Raw genomic sequence first — 10,163 nt, forward strand, 5'->3', positions numbered from 1 at the left:
TACCATGAGCCTCAAACAAGTGTTTTCACACCTCGAAAAGGATGAGTTAGAGCTTATAATGTTGCGAAAAAAGAATGAATTGTTGAGGGGGTAGGTTCGATAGTCTGGCTAATCCTAAAATTTCTCTTAGAGCTACATTAGAAAGAAAGGAGACATGGCCACCAATGGATTCATTTTTGGACCCTTACTAGAGGTGGCATTGTGATGACCCCTTTTTAATCCTTTGACTTGATATTCAAAATTGGGCATAAGTTAGGGAGTCATCTGAATTCAACAAGCCTATGACCCTCATTGTTATTAAAATATTTTAGGAGTTGAGCATTTAAAATTAATTTATTAATTGGTTTGTTGGAAGATTTCTCCTTATAGTGTCAGATCATCTTTTCTCATCAGCTGATGATCATCTTGAGATGGTAGAATTACGATGTAGAGGGCGTGTGAAACAAGCTCCAAGTGAATCTGACACGTGCTCGAAATTTCTCCACCTCTCCCTCCACCAACTCGCTATCTTAGGATGGCATCACTCAGGTGAGGATAAGATTTTCTGTACTATAGTTTGAAATGCACCCCAATGTTCTTAAAAATCTTTAAGGTTATTTATTATAATGTTCTAGTATTTCTTAAATGTAATGTTTATTATTTACTTATCATACATTTACATTTATTCTGAATATCTATCATTATTTATATAAATTTCAATGCCTTAAACCAATTTAATCCAAATATATATATTATTACATTATGCAAATTGTTTGTTATGAATTTCAATCATTTATTTAAACTTAGCCTTTATTGAATAGAATTATTTAAACCTAGCCTTTATTGAATATAATGGGATCACTATAATAATGATATGTATTTATGTATCTATTTATGTATTGTTATGCATTTTCACTGAATATATATTAGATTATAAATCTAATTATATAATATATTTTTTATTGCACATACTTCCACTTGTATTTATGCTGGAGACACAACCCAACAACCAGAATAGACACAATAGAAAAGGGAAATTGTATTAACTGAGAAAATAAGCTGGTACAAACAGTGCAGAGAAAATAAACTCAAAACATGCCCTGCGGGCTCATAATAGCCTAAATCTGGAGAATATTTCTCCTTTTAGCACCTCCTCTCAAACTCCAATCCGAACTGTCTTTTACAATGCCAGAAATCTCCTTAAATAGACCCCGGAGGGTTAAGGACTAGGAGTACATTCTAGAAAGTGCTAGTAGGCATCCACCGACAAAATAGAAGGTTCCGGAAGCTGCGTTAGAAGTCGGTGCAATTCTAGAAGAATCCAGAAACGGTAGCCGAACTTCCGGGAGGCATAACTTTTGAACCGTAACTCCGATTGACGAACCGTTTACATTTTCGGAAAGCTCTCGAAGCGCCCTATAGCCCTATGGACAGCTTCGCTCGTCCCCCATTTTTCGGCCCTTTTCGAGGTCATTTAATGCCCCAAAACTGACTCTGAAGCATTCTTAGGGGGTCTCCAAAACCCGAAAAATTGCAATAACTTTCAAACCGTGGGGCCTTTTGACCTGATTCTTTTTCTAGAATGCTCTAAATCTCGATTACATTCATCTGGAAAAGTCACACCTTCTAGGTCACCAAAATGATGGTCAAATTGCATGCTCCTATTTTTTCGGGATTTTTAAATGCACTGATAGTTGAACTATGAGAGTTGGAACCTTTATTTGAGCCAAATGGGTATCCAAAAATGCAAAGACATAAAATAGAAACTAAGTCTAAGTACATTTTTTTTTTGGGTGACACAGGATTGCCCTTATACCTCTGGATGCTCCTGCATCAGACACCCAGGGTAGATTCATAAAGTGATACCACTTGATGGAGACACAACCCAACAACCAGAATAGACACAATAGAAAAGGGAAATTGTATTAACTGAGAAAATAAGCTGGTACAAACAGTGCAGAGAAAATAAACTCAAAACATGCCCTGCGGGCTCACAATAGCCTAAATCTGGAGAATATTTCTTTTTTTAGCACCTCCTCTCAAACTCCAATCCGAACTGTCTTTTACAATGCCAGAAATCTCCTTAAATAGACCCCGGAGGGTTAAGGACTAGGAGTACATTCTAGAAAGTGCTAGTAGGCATCCACCGACAAAATAGAAGGTTCCGGAAGCTGCGTTAGAAGTCGGTGCAATTCTAGAAGAATCCAGAAACGGTAGCCGAACTTCCGGGAGGCATAACTTTTGAACTGTAACTCCGATTGACGAACCGTTTACATTTTCGGAAAGCTCTCGAAGCGCCCTATAGCCCTATGGACAGCTTCGCTCGTCCCCCATTTTTCGGCCCTTTTCGAGGTCATTTAATGCCCCAAAATTGACTCTGAAGCATTCTTAGGGGGTCTCCAAAACCCGAAAAACTGCAATAACTTTCAAACCGTGGGGCCTTTTGACCTGATTCTTTTTCTAGAATGCTCTAAATCTCGATTACATTCATCTGGCAAAGTCACACCTTCTAGGTCACCAAAATGATGGTCAAATTGCATGCTCCTATTTTTTCGGGATTTTTAAATGCACTGATAGTTGAACTATGAGAGTTGGAACCTTTATTTGAGCCAAATGGGTATCCAAAAATGCAAAGACATAAAATAGAAACTAAGTCTAAGTACATTTTTTTTTTGGGTGACACAGGATTGCCCTTATACCTCTGGATGCTCCTGCATCAATTTATATATATTAGATTAAACTTCTGAATATATATTTTATTTCCTACTTTAATCCTCTCTTTCAATCTTCAACTGCTGTCTTCTTTTCTTACCCACTACACACTATTAATTTTAATTCACTGCTTTATTTGCACATACTCACTCTTCTTAATCTACTTGCACTTATTATTCTGTAATCTGCACATTACTCACTTCACATATATTTCATTCTTTCACATATGTCATCCTTATTCTACTTATAAATTTATAATATGCACAGCTCCAACTTCTTACTTTCTTTCATCACTTTATTCACCGTTCCTTCCTTCTTTTTCAATGATATATTCTATATTTATATCTTAATAAAGGTTAAAAGTTATGTCTCTTCCCCAAGAGAGACATCTGCTTGGATTTCCTAACTATAGTCTAAATCTCTTAATTACACTTAATATTAAGATATATTTTAATCAATATTCACACTCTTTGATATATCTAACCTTTGGTCCTTCGGCGATGACAATAATCTTGTTGTCGTGCTAGTGCTGCCTTACATCTCCAATCCTTTGCCAAACTTGATATGTATTTTAATTATAATATATTTAAGATTGGCTAATAAGATTTAGCACTATATATATATATATATATATATATATATATATATATATATATATATATATATATATATATATATATATATATGTTATGCATTATATTAAATACTAATATGTTTATATAATAATCAGATAATAATAATAATATATTTATTTAGGAATTCTTCTATATTGTTTTACTAATACAATTATTTATATTATATTATACTATTTTCATAGTATCGTGATATATTAATTGTTATAATCTTATATTATAAATATATTTAATAATAGATTACAATATTTTTGTATTTATTATTTATTTTAATTGGTATTATTCATTAAGTTCAACCCTAGAAATGGGGGACATTACAGGCATCATGGTTTTGAGGAAAGGGGAGTACAAATAATATAAGGTAATTTGAACCTTTTGCACAACATCCAGACCAATGCCAAAAAATTGGTTACTATCATAATCTGTTTCAAGGTCCTTGAACAAATAAGATTGACCAAAAATATAGTGGATAAATACTAGAACACCACTAGTCTTGAGATTTTTGAAGATGAGTCAAGAACCAAAATATCCTTAGTGCAAGCAATCATTCAAAAATTTAGGGCTTCATTCAAAACAATGATTTTTGAAGATGATGTCAGACAAGCTTTCAAAACAAAAGAAGCATTGTTGGAACTAGATTCTAAGCTTGAGGATTTTATGGATACGAGGATGGGAGTAACTATCAACAGATAATTCAGAATAAATATGAGTCATTAGTTTATCAGATGCTAAGGAAGTGGCATAAATAATAGAGAAATTTAAAAGCAACAATCCAAGCATCCTTTTGGTAGAAAGGGGAAGAAAACCTAGATGTTGGAAATCAAGTTTTGACACTTAGAATATTTTTTTGGTTTTTTTGGTCTTGCCATCAATGTGTACTTTTTGAAGGTGTGCTTTCCAATTTTGAAGAAGCAGTGCACTGATAGTTAACTACCAATTGCTATTTTAGAGCATTCCATGCATCAGAAACACATTTTGATGGTAGTTCAACTCCTAAAGACACCTAAAGAAGGCCAAGCTTCCATTTTTAGAGCTCTCAGTGACTCCCAAATCATCTCATGGCTTCTATCTTGTTATCTTCTCATTCTCTTATTCTTTTAAGTCATGTAAAGTCTCATGTACTCATTAATTGATGAAAACAAGGGTGGAGATTTGCTTAGCACCTTTTAGAGAGTCAGTTTGTATATAAATAACTCTATTTTATTAGTTTTTAAACATAATTTGCATTAGAAGAGATCTCACTCATAACAAAAAAGGAGAGGATTTATTTTAAATACATGGATCTAATATGTACTCTGGCCCATTATTTTGCTACAATAATGTGTGCTATTGGTGCTCTCATTCTAAGCATAGTAAATCTTGTTAGGGTGTGTTATTTTTGTGAATGCATGTTCATGAATAATAATGGAGCTAATGGTTTTATTGCATTGTTATAATTGTGCAATCTTTTAATTTTGGTGTTTTCCTTATGCTAGCAAATTCTACTATTGTGACAAATTGGAGAAAGAATCATCTTTATTCTTGTATAACATTTTGTCTCATGTGAGCATACTTTATGTGGCCTCACAATTTAATGAAACATGAAACATATTTTAGTTTTTATTGAAGTTTCATTGACGATTGCATCAGTGGAGTTGAAGAAGCGTTGCTCCTAATTTTATTGGTTACCTACTAGATCCTTTTGATAATTTAATTTGTAGATGTGTTGTTACTTTGGTTTATGTTCATTAGGAATTTCCTTTCTAGTAATTTCCTTTAACCTCTCAATACTTTATATTTGTTATTTGATTTTCAAAACACTTGGTTAAAATAGCAATTCATATAGTTGCATTGATAAATTGAATCCATCATAACACAAAAAATATAAAAATATATCTTTTTTCTAGTTACATTTAAGAAAAAGTTGTGTAGATAGGTGAGTACCAACAAAGGCCTCCTTGTGAATATATAGATTTATCTTCAATTGAGTTATCGAGCAGGTTGAAAAACAACCATATAGAACCTTGGAGTTGGTCATTAATCAAATTTTCAAGAGAGAGATTCAAAAGGATTTCTACCATTAAACATTGTGCAAAATGACCGCTCAACATAAACAAGAAGATTGAAGAAGGAATTGCCCTTCTTGTGAGAAGAGAACTTGAAGGTAAGAAAATATTTAAATGTTGGACTTGTAATGAATATGGTCATTATGCTTCTAAGTTTCCTAAGAGAGTAAAGAATTATAGAAGGAATTTCAAGTCTAGGAAGCCTAGAGAATGTCTTTATGTAAATGACAAGGATCTAGAAGCTAGTGTGGAAAGAATTTTGAGTGAAAGTGATGAGGTAGGATTTATTTATATTAAAGAGGAAAGCCCTGAAAAAGAATAAGTTAGAGAAGAAAGAACCCAAGTATCATAGGTGGAAAAGAAGAAATTAGTTTGGATCATAGATAGTGGTTGTTCATATAATATGACTGGAGATATGAACAAGTTCATTAAATTCAACAGTTGTGATGGAGGAATTGTTAGAGTTGGAAAAAATGCGGTCTGTTACATAAAAGGAATAAAATCTATTACTCATGATGGGAAAACTAAAACTAATGATGTTTATTTTGTTGATGGTTTGAAACATAATATTTTAAGTGTTGGACAATTAGTTGAAAATGGATATCAATTGGAGATCACAAAGAAGACATGTATTATCAAGGATAAAGATGGTAAGATGACTAGGACTAGCAGAAGAACAAGAGGTAATGTTTTTTAGTGGAATCTTACTGAGATGACATCTTTAGTTACTAAAGTTGATAAAAATTGGTTATGGAACAAAAGGTTGTTGATCTCTAAGCCTATGTTGTCTATTAATATCCAAACACTTAGTCATTTACTAGGCAACGATGAATGGTCATCACTGCGACTGAGTTATGTAGTGAAGGTTGAGAAAATATAAGAACTTATTTATTTTGCATTACATGTTGAGAAAGTCAGTGATTTCCGAGCACCTTAGTTGAGACCAAACACATATGTAAGCTGAGATGACTGAGTAAATTGAAGAGACAATTTTGCTAAGAAAATAGAGAACATGTATGTAGAAGTCGAGTGCTAGTGTGAATGTTATTTATGACTGAGTCTCAACACATTCAGATTGCAAGCAGTTAAGTTTTGTCAGATGAGTTTGTAATTGCACAAAAAACTATGTACACTATTTTGGCCAACTTTTATATGATATTTAATGTTTGGAAAAATATTTAAGTTAGAGATTACATGTCATTACAAAAAGTAATGATCCCAAGGAAGCAATCTAATCAATCAAAAAATCATAAAGAAATGACAAATGAAGATGAATTGCAAACCATTGATTGTGATCCAAAACCTAGGGGCGTGGACCTCAGATTCTTTACATGGTACCAATGTAAAGGCATATAACTAAATCTAGATAACAGATAAAACCCCCGAATCTTCTATGTTTATGCAAACATTCATGAACATGAAATAGCTAATAATAGGGCACATGAATCTGATAAACTAAGTGAGGGTAACTCTTTCAACTCTTAAACTGAAAGGGAAAATATATTCAATTAATTATTGAATCAATATAACCTAGGTATGCAACAAAAAAACATGTAATCTCCAAGTTGATCAGTCCCTTATCTATTGGGCATAAACTGAACCAAAACACACACATGGATACTTGAAATGCTCAGATATCTGATCTATCTATCTACCTTGCAAATAGACATCAATCTTCAAACAAAATTCTTACTTATCAAATCCTCCTATGATCCCTACAGTTCTGTCAATGCAATATCAAGAAAATTACTTAGGTCCTTGACCCAACAACAAGACACACAATGGCATACAACTTCAAAACAAGTTGCAATTGGACGATATGCACTTTGGGCATATCTCAACAGAAAAACTACAAACCCACAAAAAGGAGATAAACTTCAGAATGAAACTGTCAATGAAACTCTATATTAAGTTCTTTGAAATCAATACATCATGGTATGCAAATAACTTAGAGAAGAACTCACGGGATGATTGTATAAGTTAAACTGATTCAAAAGATATACAATTATTGCTATTCATAACAGAGGAATATTGAGGAATGGTATCACAATAACAAAAAAAAGGAATTGGAACCCACTTTGTGGCTTTCCAGTTGCAAAAAATGGAACCAAAACCTTATGGTCTCACAGTGAAAATTGGAACCCTTCTGGTCTCACAATAGTGAGAAAATCTCAAAATTGGAATCCATACAATGAGAAGAGAAGAAATATTTACAGAGAAGTAGCCTAGATCAGAAATCTAATTCTAACATGTGTCATGCTGAAACTTCTTCTCTCTGTTGCTATAGAAACTGATCTCCTTATTCATTTATTGACAATCAACAACTCATTAATTGCTGTTATGATATATCTGTTCAAAGAAATCAGCGAAACTCCTTCAGACGGAATGTCAAATATCAGATTCAAGATATGCAAGAGCTTTACAATCTAATCTTGTTTTGTCTTCATCTACCTTCTAACAGTGAATCTCTACTTGCTCCCGCCGACAAAACACTTAATCCTTTGCATATGCTGTTAAAACATTCAATTCTATCTTTATAGCTGCTCAATACATTTAATCTTATCCAAAGATCATCCAAATATGATTATATTCTATCAAAAATAATAAATCTACATTATCATTGAGGATGCCCCTGAAAACATAAATCCTCGTATAGCTTCTTCTGATGGAGACTTGTGTAAAAACTAACTTCAGATATTGAAAATTTAGGCTCGCTCGGTTCTGACAGTTATCATACTACATATTTTTGACAGAAATTGTGCCCCTAAAGTTGATTTGAAATTTTCAGGCCGTGCCATGAACTGAACATTAAATTTGAAAAATTGAAAATACTATATAGTTGAAACTATATAATATTCTAAATCAATTCAAATCTTTCAAAGTTTAGAATTCTAAGAATCTGAGCATCGAGATATGATTTTAATATTTCAAATATATTCATTTTTAATCCTTTTTCTCCTATGCCACTTTTGAATTCTATTAGTTGAATTATCCCAGAGAGGAACCCATGCACTTAATGCAACATTTGAAATATTATAATATTTTTAATTTATCACTTCAAAACTTTTCTCGCGATCTTACGAAAAATTGAAGCTCCTTCATTCTCCATCTTCGATCTTACGATGGGCCTTTGATTGATTGCCATGTGGCACCTATCTCCTCTCGCGTTGGGTCAAAATCATGCTGACTTCATATTATCACCATGGTCAGATGGGCCACTCCACGTGAGCTTTCACATCTTCCACAAGGAATGTGTCATAAGAATTTGAATCGTTGTGGGCGTATAAAACTACGGAAGTAAAATAACATATAACCCATGTGGGATAATTGGGAAACCAACTTATTTGGCAAGCATAACCGATCGTATGTTTTTCCTAGCCCAAAACGTCATCCTCTACAAGTCTGACCTGCTTAGAACGGAAGCCATGGAGAGATCATGGAACAAAAAGGTCTTCACCCTTGGCAACTGGGACATGCATCCCAGCGATATAGGTCTACAAAGCCAGATGTGTGGAGCATCAAATAGATTCAGTGATTTCTTTGCCTTGCTGACTTACAAATCAGACTTTGCATTGAAATCATGGGGTTCTCAGTATATTGTGGTGGGGCATGGTTAATATATTGTGTTTGAGCTGCGTCTTTTACATTGGCATAATCGGCTACCGCCTTGCCTGCAATGGATGGAGCCCTTCCTTGTCCTTCCGTGGATCTTCTTCAACTGCCGATGCCATGGACTGCATGTGACCTTTCCTTGCCGTGGAGCTCTGCTTATTGCCTCCCAACATGGACTGCTTCCGCCGTGAAGTTTTGCTTTTTCTTTGGCCTACGGGGTTGCTCTTCAAGTTCTTCCAACACCGTCAACATTGTTGGAGATTTCTTCCTCCACCTTCCTGCCATGTCCTCTGACTTAACATGAGATGAGGGTGCTCCTCCCCATATATCATGGATGCTTGTCACGTGCCCTGTTGTGGACTGCACTTGCCAATGGATTGCAGCTCCGAATTTCTTTAGCATCGATGGAGCTCTAAATTTCTCTACTCATTTTATTTCAAGAAGGCTTTCAGATCACTTTACAGGTTTAAAGATACATGTCAATGGCTATTGTCTAGGCTGGGTGAAGACCGATATGACTGGTGGGGAAGGTACTACAAACTGCCAATGAAGGTGCAGATATAGGAGTATGGATACTCTGGAAGTTAAAAATCCATGGCATAATTAATTACAGGGTATGCACAGGCAGGTAAGAACAAAGAGTGTACATGGAAGCTCTTCAAAATTCTTGATTTCATGTCTGCACGCTCAACCCTTCCATATCTTGTTAAATAAATGCTCGATTTCTGATTTGTGTGCCTCAAACTGTAGGCTTCCACAGTATAGGGGCTTCATCTTCAAAACTACTTAGCACAATTTGAGCAATCTTCCTACTCTGCCACTTCAAAAACAAACACTCTCCTAAAATATAAGTTGTAAGAAACACATTGGTCAATTACCACTTGGGACTTGGTATTGATAGTAATGATACACGCATTTAAATCACATCCCACTGATAGAGGAATCATAAAAATTGTCTTCCAAAAGAGGAAAGACATGCCCCAATTACTGAAGCATTTTAATGACTAGAATCATTTAAAAGAATCTTAAAATCTCCTCAATCTTATCCAACCCTTGTTAACCCGAAGAAATTAGTCAGACCCCAAAGTGGGTATGGCTAATTTTTTTCCAAACTGAAACTAATGACACCTCAAATTGATCCATCGAGACTTTGGCATTGATTGGATTCAAATTCAAGCCTTGA

This window comes from Cupressus sempervirens, chromosome 9 (assembly GCF_028749045.1).
Source record: "Cupressus sempervirens isolate cs-2001-9-10 chromosome 9, ASM2874904v1, whole genome shotgun sequence".
Classification (NCBI taxonomy): domain Eukaryota; kingdom Viridiplantae; phylum Streptophyta; class Pinopsida; order Cupressales; family Cupressaceae; genus Cupressus; species Cupressus sempervirens.